At 38.7% G+C, this 14,816-nt stretch overlaps 1 long non-coding RNA gene across 5 annotated transcripts in view; it reads left to right on the forward strand.

Moving 5' to 3' along the window:
* The window catches only part of LOC306650319, a 510,857-nt gene that overhangs the window by 173,452 nt on the left and 322,589 nt on the right, over window positions 1-14,816 (forward strand). For all 5 annotated transcript variants that reach the window (XR_013760863.1, XR_013760864.1, XR_013760865.1 and 2 more), the window contains exon 4: window positions 10,730-10,809. This is a non-coding gene — a long non-coding RNA (uncharacterized lncRNA). The remainder of the gene's footprint in view (window positions 1-10,729; window positions 10,810-14,816) is intronic.

Here is a 14,816-nt window from a genome sequence, read left to right on the forward strand (position 1 = left end):
TCAAAGTTCCGTGGATTCAAGATAATGGAGAGAGTCATGTGATTATGTGTTGAACATTAATGATTATTATAACTAGAAAATAATTAGGGAATGAAACAGTATCAAAGGTAAACAGAGAATAGAGGAGGAAACAGCAATTGATACTTTCTGGATAATATCCTGAGGCATATAATTTTCAACACAAAATACTTCTACAGCCATGAATGGAAAAAGAGTGGACACTGTACTGTTGTCCATGATTTATGAAGCGATTTCTTTGTCCTGTTGGTGATATCAGTAGTCAACATTTATGGGCTATCTGTGTGTCGACTCACCCATGTTATAGCATCTAGTCGATTATTGAGACAATTCCACATTAGGGAGAGGTTGGTTGAAAAATGAGGACAAGTGACGAACATGAGCAATTCCTCAGAATTTGGCTGTGAGTGAAAGAAGAGAAAAGAGAAGAGAAGATGAAATCATGTAAGAGTTCTGCTTCTCACCTCTGCAAACACAGGCGCAGATTGTTCGCAGGACCCAACCAGTATCCAGTGAAGTCAGTACAGGATTTAATGTGGGCTTATTGGCTCCTAGGGCAGTACCATTCCAAGTCAGGAAAATGTGGACCGGGAGGCCCCTTGTTGGACTTCTGAGAGAAGGCTGTAGAGAAGGGTGAGGTCATTCCTGGAGCCCTGGATCAGTAGGGTGAGAAAAAGTCATCTTCCTCATTTTTATCTTATCCAGCACCCAGAAGAGCGCTTGAATCTCAGCAACCCTCAGTTAATACACACAAGAAAAAAACGTTCACAGGGCGTTTACTGTGTGTCAGACGCCAAAGCTTTGTAAGTACACCATCTTGGTTTATCTTTACAACAATACTACAAAGGGGGTAATATGTTCATTTTAAAGGTGAAGAAATCCAAGCCCAGGGAAGTGCAGGAACCGCCTGCACATCATATCAGCACTGAAACAGAACCTCATCTTTACTCCAAACCCCAGGTCATCACCCGACCACCTCTTACCGTACCTTGCTAAGGGACGGAGGGCTCAAGGTCCTCAGTTACCTGCTTCCATCCATCTCCTGACCAGGAAGCAGAGAAGATGCCCGTCCAGTCACTGTCCCCCAAGTCCTGTATCAGGGCAGAGTCTCGTCTAGTCTCACACAACCTCAGGACTCCCGGAGAGTAGGCAATTTTGCTTTGCCCAGATCTGCAGTTACTGAAGTCTGCTTCATTGTCACAAACGGGTTAAAAAAATCCATTTTCTCAGACTCTAGTACATCAGATGTGAAGTGAATGCTACAAATCTGCTTAATGGGTCTTGAACGTGAACAGTGTATTGGCATATTTAAGACAAATTGCAATTGTCAGAAATTCCTTTGTGGTTTCCTCTCTAGCCTGTGAGTGGAGGTAAGTTAACTCTGTTTTTCTGGCACTTTTAATCTTTACTATGTAATTTTTTTTTTCTTTTGGTTTGAAACCATGAAGGATAAATTATCTGCTGAATGCTCCTGGCAGATGGAGGAAACATCCCAAAGGTGTCAAAATAAAATCCCGTATCAACATATAGCTAGCATGATCATGCAATTTTCAAGGATAAAGAATACTGCACCTAAAAAAAAAAAAAAAAAAAAAAACAGAGACCCAGAAAGCTTTCCAAGGAGACAGCTTTCTTTGATTTGAGATCCATCAGTTATTGACACACAAAGGGCATTTCTGGTGTTAGGAGATGGAGAATACAAGAGGAATATTTTAAAGAATCCACTCAGAAGTAGAAGATTAAAAAGCAAAGTTTAGGTGGAGCAAGCAAATTATATTTCAGGCTTGGCCAGACTTGAATGTATAATGTGTGTTCACGCATGTCTGTTGCCTTGAAATGTGCCTGTGTGCTGGTCCATGAGCTACCTTGTTACAGGCACCAGCTGACTTAGGAGTGAGAGTGCTTCTGAGTATTTAGGATATTTTGTAACCAAGCTGGTTTGGCAAGGGCAGTACCTCAGCACCTGCTGTGAGCAACGCTGCCCCAGAAGCTTCACCTTCCATCTGACGCTCTCCCGCTGAGTTATTCTACCGTCCACTTCCCGGTGAACTTCGGCATTCAAGATGAAAGGGGTGTGAGGCCACTTTTTGTAGTCTGAACCCTGGGGTGAAGAGGAGTTATTCTTCTAGACGTTTTGGCAGAGGCATTGTTTTGAAAGGCAAGAGGCCAGAAAAGGCCTGAAAAATCATGGCCATTGTTTCTGACAGCAGCCGGGGTGTTGATCAGATTAAGCAAGACCAGCAGGCCACGTTCTGAGTGAGCCCTGAGAATTCTTGGGAATGTGTCTGCCTTTGTGTGTGCACGTCAGCCAGCGCTGGCCCTTGGCTGTTGTCAATCTGATGGATAGCTGGAGCCAAAGCTTTAGGTGCAACAACAGCTGGAGGCGGGGAAGGTGGCACTTTTGAGAGAATTCTGGTTTAATCCAGGGCTGTTTTCCTTGAAAGGGGTTCACAGAGGTTTTTATAGAATAAATGGGGCACATTTTTTCCTTCGGAGTCAATTTTACTAGAGAATTTGGGGTGAAAACCTTCCTTGAAACGAAAAGGATCAACACGTGTCTTATGAATTAGAAGGCAAAAACTGTGTGAATTTTAAATATACTTCCAGGTATCTTAAATAATAAACTTGAAGTTGAGAGATTCATGCTGCCTCTGCCACCCCCATCCCAGTGAATAGGTAAAAGCTGTAGTGTGCATTTACCAGCCCTGCATTGGACATTTTTAAGTGATTAGGTATAATCCATCACGAACCCAGAAGGAATTAAGGACGTTTTGTTGATTAAACCAGAAGCTTTAAACTGAAACTCAAAGTTGAAAATTGTCAGTCCACAGGCTGAATCTGACACACAAGCCAAATTTAATCAACAACACATTCAGTGTGGTCTATGCAGTGTTAATTTTTAAAAGTTAGTTGCTAGTGTTTATAAATCAAATTCCTCCTAATAATCTAGTTTCTCTTAAAAAAATATGGTGGTGAAGAGTTGGCAGCCGGAAGCCCTGGGTCCTGCGTGGCAATTCTTAGCTAGAGTCGAGCAGTGTCACTCGGTGCGCATGGTGTGTCCAGCTCACCCCAGCGTCCAGCCAGCCTGCTTCCCTCACCAGCTTACCTGCCTGGACTCTGCAGACACTTCTGTGACCCCGCCCTCCGCTGAGATACCTCCAGAGTTCTCCCCCACAGTCTCATCTCTGTAGCGTTGCTCTCTCTCTCAGTTTGGCCACATGGCTTCCTGATGGCCTGGCTCTCTTGGTGATCTAAGAGAGAGATCCAGATTTCTTTGTATTCCAAGGTCTCGCCCTCAAGTCCTGATCAGTACACAGACGAGCTGCTTGCTCCTGACTGTGAAGAGTGAACCTGGATATTCGCTACCTTGGTATCAAAGACCTGCTCCCCTTTCGTCCACTGTTCGACTAGGCGAAGATGATCCTTCAAATATTATTCATTTAAAAACTTATGACAGAGCCAGGCAGCACTTTTGGTGTTGGGGAGCACGTGCTTGACGTCTGTGGTGTTGGAGAAAGACGCTCCGGCGTGGGACTGAGTTGGTGATGCTTGGCTTCCGTCTCTGATAGGGCTCTTGCCTCCTGTGCCTTGTCTATCTCACAAGCTTTCTGAGAAGCTCAAATGTAATAATGTAAATGAAGCAGCTTAGATCATAAGAATATCACAAATTTAAGATAGCATGTTCCTATGAAATTCTAAATTGTTGGGCTATGTCCAGCTGATTGTCTGCATTGTGAACAATATAATCCCCATTACATTTATGTGCTTAGCTGTTGCAGTTTCTGGATGGTGATGTAGTTTCCCTTTTTAAAGATTGAACATTCCATTGCCACAAAATATACCTGTATTGGCCAAGTTGAGCCTTAAAATGATAAAAGAATATCTTGCTATCCCTTGTTCAATGAATACCAGAGTCATCTACTACCAGATCCACTAAGAAATAAAGGTTGTATAAAAATGTGTTTGATTTTTATAGGCTCGGAGGTCACTGGGATCCAGCTTTGTATTCATTAGTTGCTAACACCATTTTCCTTTCATGCATTATGGATTTGTGAGGGTCTTTTTCTTTTCAGGCAGTCGGGAATACGAATTTGTTTTTTATTGATCTGCTTATGATAGTTGGTATAACAGCATCTTTTAGCAGACATGCTGCTAGTCATATCTCATTTTACCTTTTGTAAAAATTAGTGTTTCTTGTTGGTGGCAAAAGAAAAAAATCAGTGTTTCTCCTTGAACAATTCTGAACAAGTCATTTGATGTTTTCTGGCTTAGCTCTTAAATCTTGTGTGGTGTGACTTACAAAAAAGAGAGAGAGAGACATTACAGATTCTATCATCAATCTCATTCTTCAGAGCTTTCAAAAGAAAACTTCCAAAGGCACCAGGTTTTCTGTAGCTGTGGAGGTTTCTGGTATTTACATTCGTGGAGATGGGTTGGACAATAATCCTTTTTAACCAGAAAGCAGAGCACCTTTAGTTCTGTTACTTGTGGTGTCCTATGGTCAGGATGTTTTTAGCCATTGTAGAGTTTTAAACGTAGAGTTTAGAATCATGGGTAAAAATTAGTTGCTGGTATTCATAAATCAAATTCCTCCTAATAATCTAGTTTCTCTTAAAAAAATGGTGGTGAAGAGTTGGCAGCAGGAAGCCCTGGGTCTTGCATGGCAATACTTAGCTAGGGAAATAGGTATGGAATTCCATACCTATTTCATTGAGGAACCAAGAAAGTGTTAGAATTTGTTTTTTATGTAGATTTAGCTCACCTAGTACTTTACGTGGTAGGTGATATAGAATTAACCTAGACTCTGTTATATTTAGAAGCACCTTACTAATGATACACATCATACACATACATGCACATACACATACACACACCAACTCTCAGTAGGTTATGAGGTCCTGTGTTTCTTGAAATGTGTTCTGTAGACCATTGGTTCTGTGGATGCTTTCTCAAAGGAGGTCCTGGGTTGAAAGGAGCATTAACCTGACTTGGAGTCAGCTCCCATCTTGGTCTCTTTTTGAATCTAGTTCTCTATTCTCCTCTGATATTTGGTACCAAGAAATTAGTAGATAACAGGATCAAGAAGACAAGTGCCATTATCTCCCTAACTGTAGATAATACAGTGCTAACAGCCTTTTAACCTCACTTTTCAAGACTTACTGACAGTTATTAAGAGCACAGGCTAGTCACCCTTAACTATGCCTAGGGCAGCCACATAATCTATTGTCTAAACCAACACTTTAGAGAATGAAAGAGGGGTGCTTTTGATCATTATCCTTGACAAAAGGCATAACTGGGACTGTGTTGGGTAAACTGGAGCATAGAGTCAACCTAAGTCTAATGAGCCTGTCTCACCCTCAAAGCCCAGCTTAGCTTACATCATAACTTTCCCATAATGCCTTTCTGATTTCCCCAATTGGGAGCCATTTTTCACTACAATGAATCCCTCTTTTATTAAATGTATCATGTTCTACTTTGTCTTAATAGTTACCTAAGTACATCCTGTATGTCCCCTATTAAGGCTCCAAGTTTAGATTCATGATCTATATTTACATCCTCTTTCTGTCTGTCTCCAACACCCATGCATATAACCCATCAAATAAATAAATAAGTACAAATAAATATTGTTGCATGAGTGAATGGATGAATAAATATGTCAGCACCAAAAGTCTGATAGCTTTCTCAACTGCTACTCTTAACAAATGGTCTACCCTCAGAGCTATTTCACCACCACATATCCTTCATAAACCTTAAGTACTACAGGCAATTTTGACTCTCTTTCTTATTTATTTTCAACATCAGGTCTGTTCAGGTGTCTTTTGGATTTGTGTCTTCTTCATTCCCACTGTCAAAATCCAGGTCCGAGGCTTTACTCTGTTTTTCTTGGATGTACACTAGCTTCATAGCTCTTTACCTTGTTGTGAATTTAATTCTCTTTGTGAATGTATACCTGCCCAATCTACCTGTAATGGAATTTTAATGTTTCTCCCCTAATTTAGAGCCTAGAAGCCTTTCCAATAGCTCATGTGCTAAAATTAGAACTCCTTTAATTGGCATTGAAGGCCACTTTATTAATGGAGTATAATGTATAGATTCAACATTGTCTTTTGAATTTTTTCTTCTTATCTAAAATTAATCCTCCTCATCCAATTCTTTTATGTGAAAAACCAAGTTCTTAAGGGCAGAGATATAGCTCAGGGGCGGAGCCTAGCTACTTGCCTGGCAAGTTCTAGGCTCTGAGTTTAATCCTCAGTACTGAAAAAGAAGGGAGAAAAAAGAAGAAGAATGAAGAAGGAGGAGGAGGAGAAGAAGGAGGAAGGAAGGAAGGGAGGGAGAAGGAGAGAGGGGGAAGAGTGAGAAGGAGGAAGAGAAGAAGAAGAAGAAAAAGAAGAGGAGGAGGAGGAGGAGGAGGAAAAAGAAATAATAATGAAGTTCAAATCTGGTTGTTTCTTAATTTGCCAGCCATTTAGTCTGGTTTTTTCCATACTCTATCTACCACTGAACTGTGCATGCAGATCTGATTGTTTCTTACACATTCATACCTTTGCATGTGATAGTTATTCTGCTTAGAAAACTTCTTTTTATTAGTACTTGCATATTCTAACTCATTCTTTTAGACTTACCATAGTCATTACTATCTTTGTGATCTTTCTTCTTTATTCCTTCCTGACCTCAACCACTCTTAAGAACTTGCTCTCTGTATTTTCTGTTTGCAAAGTTCCAGTACAGTATGTATCACAGTGAATTATTGACTAGTCTGCTTCTCTTTCACATTGAGAATTTCTTGAGACCAGGGACTTATATTTTGCATTTATTGGGTCTAAGAGTGACTAGAATATAGTAAGTTCTTAATAAATATTAATTGATGGTAATATATGTGTTAGGTCTCACCTTGTTCAATCTGATTTAATTTAATCACCATAATCCACATCTGACAAAGAAATTTATAATACCTCCATTCTATATGTGAGGAAATGGAGCAGCTCAGAGTGGTAACTTTTCCAAGGAGTACAACTCTGGATGGCAGAATCAGGGCCAGAAACCAGGCTATGAATTTGCAAAGCACTGCCTATATTCATCCATATCTATTGCTAAACCTTGGCACATTCATTGGAAGAATTTGAAAGCACAGGCCCAAATCTACTTTCTGGTCACTTCTTCCATGAATATATCACTTGTGTAATTAAGTCCATCCATTTAACCTCAATGGCCTGACATATAATTTTCCTCGTCCATCTCTAGACTTGACTTGTGTTCTTTTTAAAAATAACTTTCTGCCCCACCCCCTTATACACACACTTACTAAAGATCTGGACAGTTCCTAGAACTTTAACAAAAAACTCTTGACTTTGTATTATATGTTCTCATTTTTCCCTACACGAGTCTCTGTAAGATTGGAGGCAGGCTGGACATCTGCATGGTTAACCAATTTGAAGAAAGCCTTGTCAAATTCTCTTCACTAAGGCAAAGTTAACTACTGTCAACCAAGAGAGGACGTAGCACAAAACAGACCTGATTCATTAGTAAATACTACAGCAAAAAGAAGGAAGTAACAGGGAAGTGGTGATGTTGGTGGTACTCACAGTTATCCAGAGGACACTGGAAGACCTTGCTGAGTAGGTGATATTTGCATTGAGATCTGGAGGAGATAAAAATACTTGACAGTTGTTCAGAAAACATTTGTTGGGTGAATAAAATGCTGTTTCAGTGCAGGTGGAGCTCAGAGGGAAAGGAATCTAGAATATTATTTTTGCCTATTCCCTAAGATTCAATGTCAATTTCGTAGTGCTGCAAGAAGCAGAATGGTCAAAACGTGTATGAAAAATGTTCAACATCTCTATCATTTAGAGAAATGCAAATTAAAACTACGAGATTCCTTCTCACTCCAGACAGAATGGCAATTATCAAGAATACAAGCAACGATAAATGTTGACAAGGATGTGGGGGAAAAGGTACACTCATACATTGCTGGTGGGACTGCAAATTGATGCAGCCACTCTGGAAAGCAGTATGGAGATTCCTTAGAAAATCTGGAATGGAACCACCATTTGACCCAGTTATCCCACTCCTTGATTTATACCCAAAGGACTTCAAATCAGCATACTACAGTGACACAGCCATATCAATGTTGATAGCAGCTCAGTTCACAATAGCTAAGCTATGGAACCAACCTAGGTGCCCTTCAACGGATGGATAAAGAAAATGTGGTATGTATACATGATGAAATATTACTCAGCCATTAAGAAGAATGAAATTATGGCATTTGCTGGTAAATGGATGGAACTGGAGACTATCACGTGAAGTGAAATAAGCCATTTCCAAAAAACCAAAGGTCAAATGTGCTCTCTGATATGTGGATGCTGACACACAATAAGGTGGGAGGGGAGACTAGAAGTTCATTGGATTAGACAAAGAGGTATGGAGGGAGGAGATGGGAACGGGAAAGACAGTGGAATGAATTGCACATCACTTTCCTCTGTTCATATATGAATTCACACCAGTGGAACACCACGTCATGTACAACCACAGGAATGGGATCCTAATTAGAATAAGTTATACTCCATGTGTGTGTGATATGTCAGAATACACTCTACTGTCATGTATCTCTAAAAAGAACGAATAAATTTTTAAAAAATGAAACAAACAAAACGACTCAGAAAAGCAGACTGATCCTACCTGAGGGTGGGGTGTGGAAGGAAGAGGTGAGAAGGGATGGTCTGGCGCAGGCTTAGGGGGGAAGCAATGGGAGACGCTCAGCTCCTCTGATTCAGAGGCTGCCTAGGGGCTGCCTAGGGGCCGTCTTCTCAGTGACAGCCAAGCTGTACCTTGCTGACGGATCCATCCCGTCCAGTCCTCCTTCTCCTCCCTCGGACCTTACCTGCTTAGGAAGCTTTGTTTTACACCTTCTTAGGATCACATAGGCATGTGCATTTTTTCAAGTCAAGCTCCTGATCATTAATTCCCCTTTAGAAACTTTTTCAGGCTGTTAACAAAAATGAATTATTAGTAATTGCTAGTAACGGCTGATTTGTCTGGGATTATCACTGAAGTATAAAATGCAATTTAGAATCCCATCATGATTATTATTCCATTTCATTCACTAAATATGGTGACCTTCTAATTTAGAAATTTAAGATACTTATTAGATGAATGTTAAAATGGTGCTGGTATAATTGTAATTATCTTTTCTAGTTTCCTTTCTGTTTGACATTTGTTTTGTTGGATTTGGGGGAGGTAACTGCCAGTTCCCCCACTACCTTGTATGAAGCTGGACATTAGAGAGTTGTAAAACTAAAACAATGTCATTCTAATGACTGTTTTACTTTTGAGGAAAATATAGTATTTTCCTCAAAATATTTTATTAATGTTAACAGATAATGGTTTATTTTTTATTCTTTTTAGTTATACATGAAAGTATAGTATATTTGGCACATTACACATACACGGGGTGTAACTTATTCTAATTAGGATCCCATTCTTGTGGTTGTACAAGATGTGGAGTTACCTTGGTCATATATTCAAACACAAGACTAGGGAAGTGATGTCTGATGCATTCTACTGTCTTTCCTATTCCCCTCCCCCTCCTTTTCCTTTGTTCCCCTTTGTATAATCCAATGGACTTTTATTCTTCCTCTCCCCGCCCTTCCTTATTGTGTGTTAGCATCCACCTATCAGAGAGAACATTTGGCCTGTTTTTCTGGGATTGGCTTATTTCACTTAGCATGGTAGTCTCCAGTTCTATCCATTTACCTGCCATAATTTCATTCTTCTTTATGGCTGATTAATAGTCCAGATAATGGTTTATTATTATTTTTAAATGAATTAAATATTTTAAATTTTCTCAAATTTCATTTCTAGTACAGTAAGTATCAGTAGGTGTAACTCTGAGCCAACTATCTTTAGTGACCTCAATTTTTAGGAGTCCTCAGACCAAAAAGTTTGAGAATTGCAGATTAGGGATGGAGCATGTGGGCATTAAATCAGACCAACTGCTTGTTCCTGAACATCAGGGGACATAATTGAGAGGTGTACCTGTGCAATGCCACATACTTCACCTGTGAAGCAGGAATGGCCATCTTTCCTCCCTCCTAGGGCTGTTTTGAGATGTGACTGATTGAAGGCACAGGAAAGCAGAGCATGGTGCCTCTTGAGCTTTCAGTGAATCGTCTCTGTTATAATTTGCCCAGCTCCGCATCTGTGAGATCAGAAAGCTGAGGTTATCAGATGAAGCACCTTGCCTGAGGTCACACAGAGGGTCTGTGTTGGAAGTTGACTTCTAATTCTCACTACCCGACTCTGGTTTCCCAGTACCTTCATCAGCCATTTGCTCCAAAGATACTCAGAGTAGCAGAATCATCACCTTGTGATTTCCCTCTGCAAATTCAGGGGGGAAAATGATGTTCTTTTCTATTTGATGTTTTGGGAAGTTAAATTAATCATGATATTCCTTGCTCATATAGTTATGTGACCCTTATAATTCTCTACTCACTTTCAACCTGATTGTCTTTAGCTCTATACAAAAAACAGAGAAGGTGATTTTGTCTGCATTTAATAGATGAGGAATTCTGGGACTCGGGGAAGGTTAAATGACTTGCCTAACCTTTCATGACAGATCAGGTGCTAGACGCCAGGGCTGCTAACTCCCTTGTGTTGTATTATGCACCTGCTCAGCATTGTAAATATTATCTAATCTAACCTCTTAATTTCACAGGGGAAAATGGGTTCTAGAGAGGTGAATTGACTTTCCAAGGGCACAAAGGACCTGAATGAGGTGGAGAAGAAGCTTAAATAGTAAGTGTGGTTTTGGGATTCCTTTTGTATACTCCAGTTTAATGAAGATAATTGTATTTTCTTTGATTCTGGGTTGTATACACACAGCAGAGCTATTGTTTCAGTGTTTTAAATATCACAATGTCAGTGATGTACATTTTGCCTAATCAGCAAGGTTGTTTAATGACCCTTGTTCCTGTGTTCTCGGTGTTTAAAACCTCAGCCTCATTGAGTTGTGGATCTTATTGGAGGCACTTGGCATTAACTTGCACCAGGAGATACACTGATTGCTTCTCAGAACTGAGCTTTACCTCAGATGCTTGCAAGTTTCAATTTTATGTACTTTTCATGTTAGAACTGGTAGTCTATATATTTGGAGAGAAAATGGAGGAAAGGGATGATTGGTATCAATATTAAATTGTTGGAGCATTGTCTTTTTTTATATGACAGATAATACAATTTAGTATCTGAAACTAATATTTCTGTCCCCTTTTGGCTTTATATTAAAACAATTGCATGCATCACATTTGTAGTGCTTTATTAAAAACAAATTAATAGGACAAATTAGAACAAAAAACCCAAAGTCTCTTCAGCATTATTTTTTTCCATGTGTTGCTGTATGACTTCAGTCCTGTCTGGGATGGTCTAAGAGAAGGGCAAAGAGCACCAGGAGGATTCAGTGACTGGGAGAATGAACTCTGGTTCACTTACGGTTCTGGAGACTTCAAGAACGTGACGGAAGAGACTGCTCATACCTTAACAAGACTCATGAGTGTCTCTTTCAGGCTAACAATTTGATGCTTCTTTAACAGATGTGCTTAAGTATGTGTTCATTTAGAGTGTGAGCTGTGTGTGGGGTAAGGATGAAGAAGGACCAACACTAGTGGCAATCCTCAACTTAACCTTTGTTGTCTAAGTGTTATCCCCCAAATTTATATTGTCCACTCAGCAAAATCACTCTTTAAACTCCTTATATCTACCCTCCATAGAAAGCAGACATTTCAGATATGTCTTTGTGGGACTCACAGAGCACTCAGAGTAGTTTATTAGATAATTCTTTTTAGTCACATACCTTGTTTCCTACCTGGACTCCTGTGAAACCCATGTTCTTAGTCTTATCACATTTTTAATAATAACTCGGTGCCCCAAAACTGTGTTTCTTCTCCCCTATATGATGAGGCCCTTATTACTTGAGTGGTCAGCTTATCCCTAATCTACTTCTGAGTATTTGTTAGAGAATTAATCTTTTGTCTCCTATATTAATATACAGAGAATGGATAGGCAATGTCTATTTCTTGAATGAACGAATTAAGACAGATAATGTACAATTGTCTTTTCACTGACTGATGGACACTGGAAGATTTAAGAATTTTTTTGAAACATGGCCTGTTTATATTGAAAATGGGGAAAATTAGGATTGACATTTCTGGAGAATAAAGGCTCTCTCCTCATAGAGGTTAGCTGTGTTTTTCTAATCTTTAGGGATTATAACCATATGCTTTTGCAAGGTACTAAGAACTTTAACAAGAGTTACTTATTAAGCTCTAATGTAACCTTGTAAAGTTTTAATAAGAGCAAGGTGATCATGTTCCCAACATGCAGAACCATATTGCTAATTAAACTTGACAGCAGTTCCCTGGATCACACATTGTGTAAGTGCCAAAGTCAGGAAGAAATTTACATGTTCATTTTCTCAATCGACTTCATCCCTTGCCTTGGTTTTGAAAAACCTTTTGTTTTTATGAGTCATATAATTCAGCATATATTATTCTAGGGATCTCTGTCTGGGAGAGTTTCATTACATGCAACTTCTCATGTACATTCTCCATAGTAGAGGTGAGTTATTTCCTCTATGAAGACATCATTCCATTAGCTTCTAAGTGAAGGGACACTTACAGGCAGGTTGGAGCCATAAGCTGGTACTTGTTAGCTGACATTTCTCTCTTTGGTAAATAATGTTTCTTGCAATACTTCCTCCTGTGTACCTTCCTCCATAGTCTGTCTGTTGAGTCAGATGATTTAAAAAGATCCTTGACTTTTATGCTCTTGCATTTTCTTGGACTTTACTGGCAGAATAAGTAAGAATAAGAAGCAGGGAGTTGTGAATTTGTCCAGGTTTATGGAAGAGGTGTTTTCTTACTGCAGTGACTTCCAAAATATATAGAGTGGGGTTAAAATTTACTACTCCTCCTCCAATTTAAATTCATTTAAAAAGTGCCATTTTAATTCTGCCAACTTCCATTCAGAAATTCAAGACCCTGCAGTTGCCCCATCACTTTTCTGCAGGCTCTGGGATTGGATCTTTTGTACCTGAGTTTATACTTCTAGAGTGTCCTAGGCATTTCCAAGACAAAAAAAAAAAAAAAAAAAAAAAAAAAAAAAAAAAAAAATCTCGATAGTTGTATTTACAGGTGATGATTAGCTCTCCTTAATGTGGAATAATTGATTAAAATCCTGAGAACACATTAGACTCTTTGACAGAGCTATTTTGCTGGTGAGGAACACATAGTAAAGTAAATGTAAGCTATAAGAGAGTCCTCCAGTTAACAGTGGGAGAAAGATCTGTTCCAGAAGATTGACAAATCTTAACTTAGAAATACAGAAAACTTGAGAAACAAGGAAATACAATGCCTCCAAAAGTATATAACCCTGCACTGATTGAATCCTCAGATATTGAAGTGGACAAAATGCCAATGAATTAGAAAAGTTGATGGTTGAAATGAACAAGGAACTATAAGATCTAATGAACTAAGAGAGATAATACAGGAGGTGAAAGATAATTTCAATAAATGATAGAGATCCTGAAAAAGAACCAAACAGATATTCTAGAACTAAATAAACAATAAGTCAAATTAAAAATTTAGTGGAAAGTATCTCTAATAGATTAGAACATGCCAAAGACAAATTTTCAGGTCTTGAAGACAAGATATACAATCTTAAAAACTTAGCAATAAAGTAAAGATGATAAGAGACCATGATCAAAATATTCAAGAAATCTGGGACAACATGAAGAGCCCAAAAATAATGATCATTGATGTTGAAGAAGATAATAAGATTAAAAACTAAAAACATGCATATCCTTTTCAGTGAAATAAAATCAGAAAAACTTCCAAGTCTTGGAATTGAGATGCATATTTAAATTCAGAAAGTATTCAGAACTCCAAGTAGACAAGATCAAAAAAGATAATCTCCAAGACACATTATAATTAAATGACTAATATACCAAACAAGGAGAGTATTTGAACAGGTTTAAGAGGAAAACAACAGGTCACATTTAAAGGTAAGCCAATATGAATCACCATTGATCTCTCATACCAGACTTTTCAAAAACCAGAAAATCTTGGAATAATGTATACCAAGCTCTGAAAGATAATGTTTATACCAACCAAGAGTGCTTTATCCAGACAAGCAATCCTTCAGAATTGAAGATAAAATAGAAACCTTCCCAAATAAGCATAAGCTCAAATAATTCATGACCACTAAACCAGCACTACAGCAAATATTTAAAGAAATATTTTCTGCAGAGGTAATGTAAATCAAACTTCAAAGCCAGCAAATGACTGAATCTCACTAGAAGTGTAGCTTAGAAAGGAGAGCCAAATCTGAATGAAACATTAGAAATCAGAATGACAGGAAATCATCATCATCATCTCTCTCTACTGAATATAAATGGTCAAACTTGAAACTGGCAGAATGGATTAAAAAACAGGACCCAACAATATATTGTTCACAAGAGACTCACATGAGAGGAAAACATATTCATAGACTGAAAGGTTGGAAAAAATATACCATAAAATGGAGACTGAAAACAAGCAGGAGTAGCTACTCTCAGATCTGAAAAAGCAGTCTTCAAGTCAAAATCAATCAGAAGAGACAAGGAAAGTCACTTCATACTGATAAAAGGGTCTATCCAACAAGAAGATGTAATGATTACAAACATTTATGCCCCAAATATTGTTGCACCTCATTACATAAAACCAACACTACTTGATATACCCAGATGAACTCTAATAAAATAATGTAGGTGA

Source organism: Sciurus vulgaris (genome assembly GCF_902686455.1).
Source record: "Sciurus vulgaris genome assembly, chromosome: 19".
Lineage (NCBI taxonomy): Eukaryota > Metazoa > Chordata > Mammalia > Rodentia > Sciuridae > Sciurus > Sciurus vulgaris.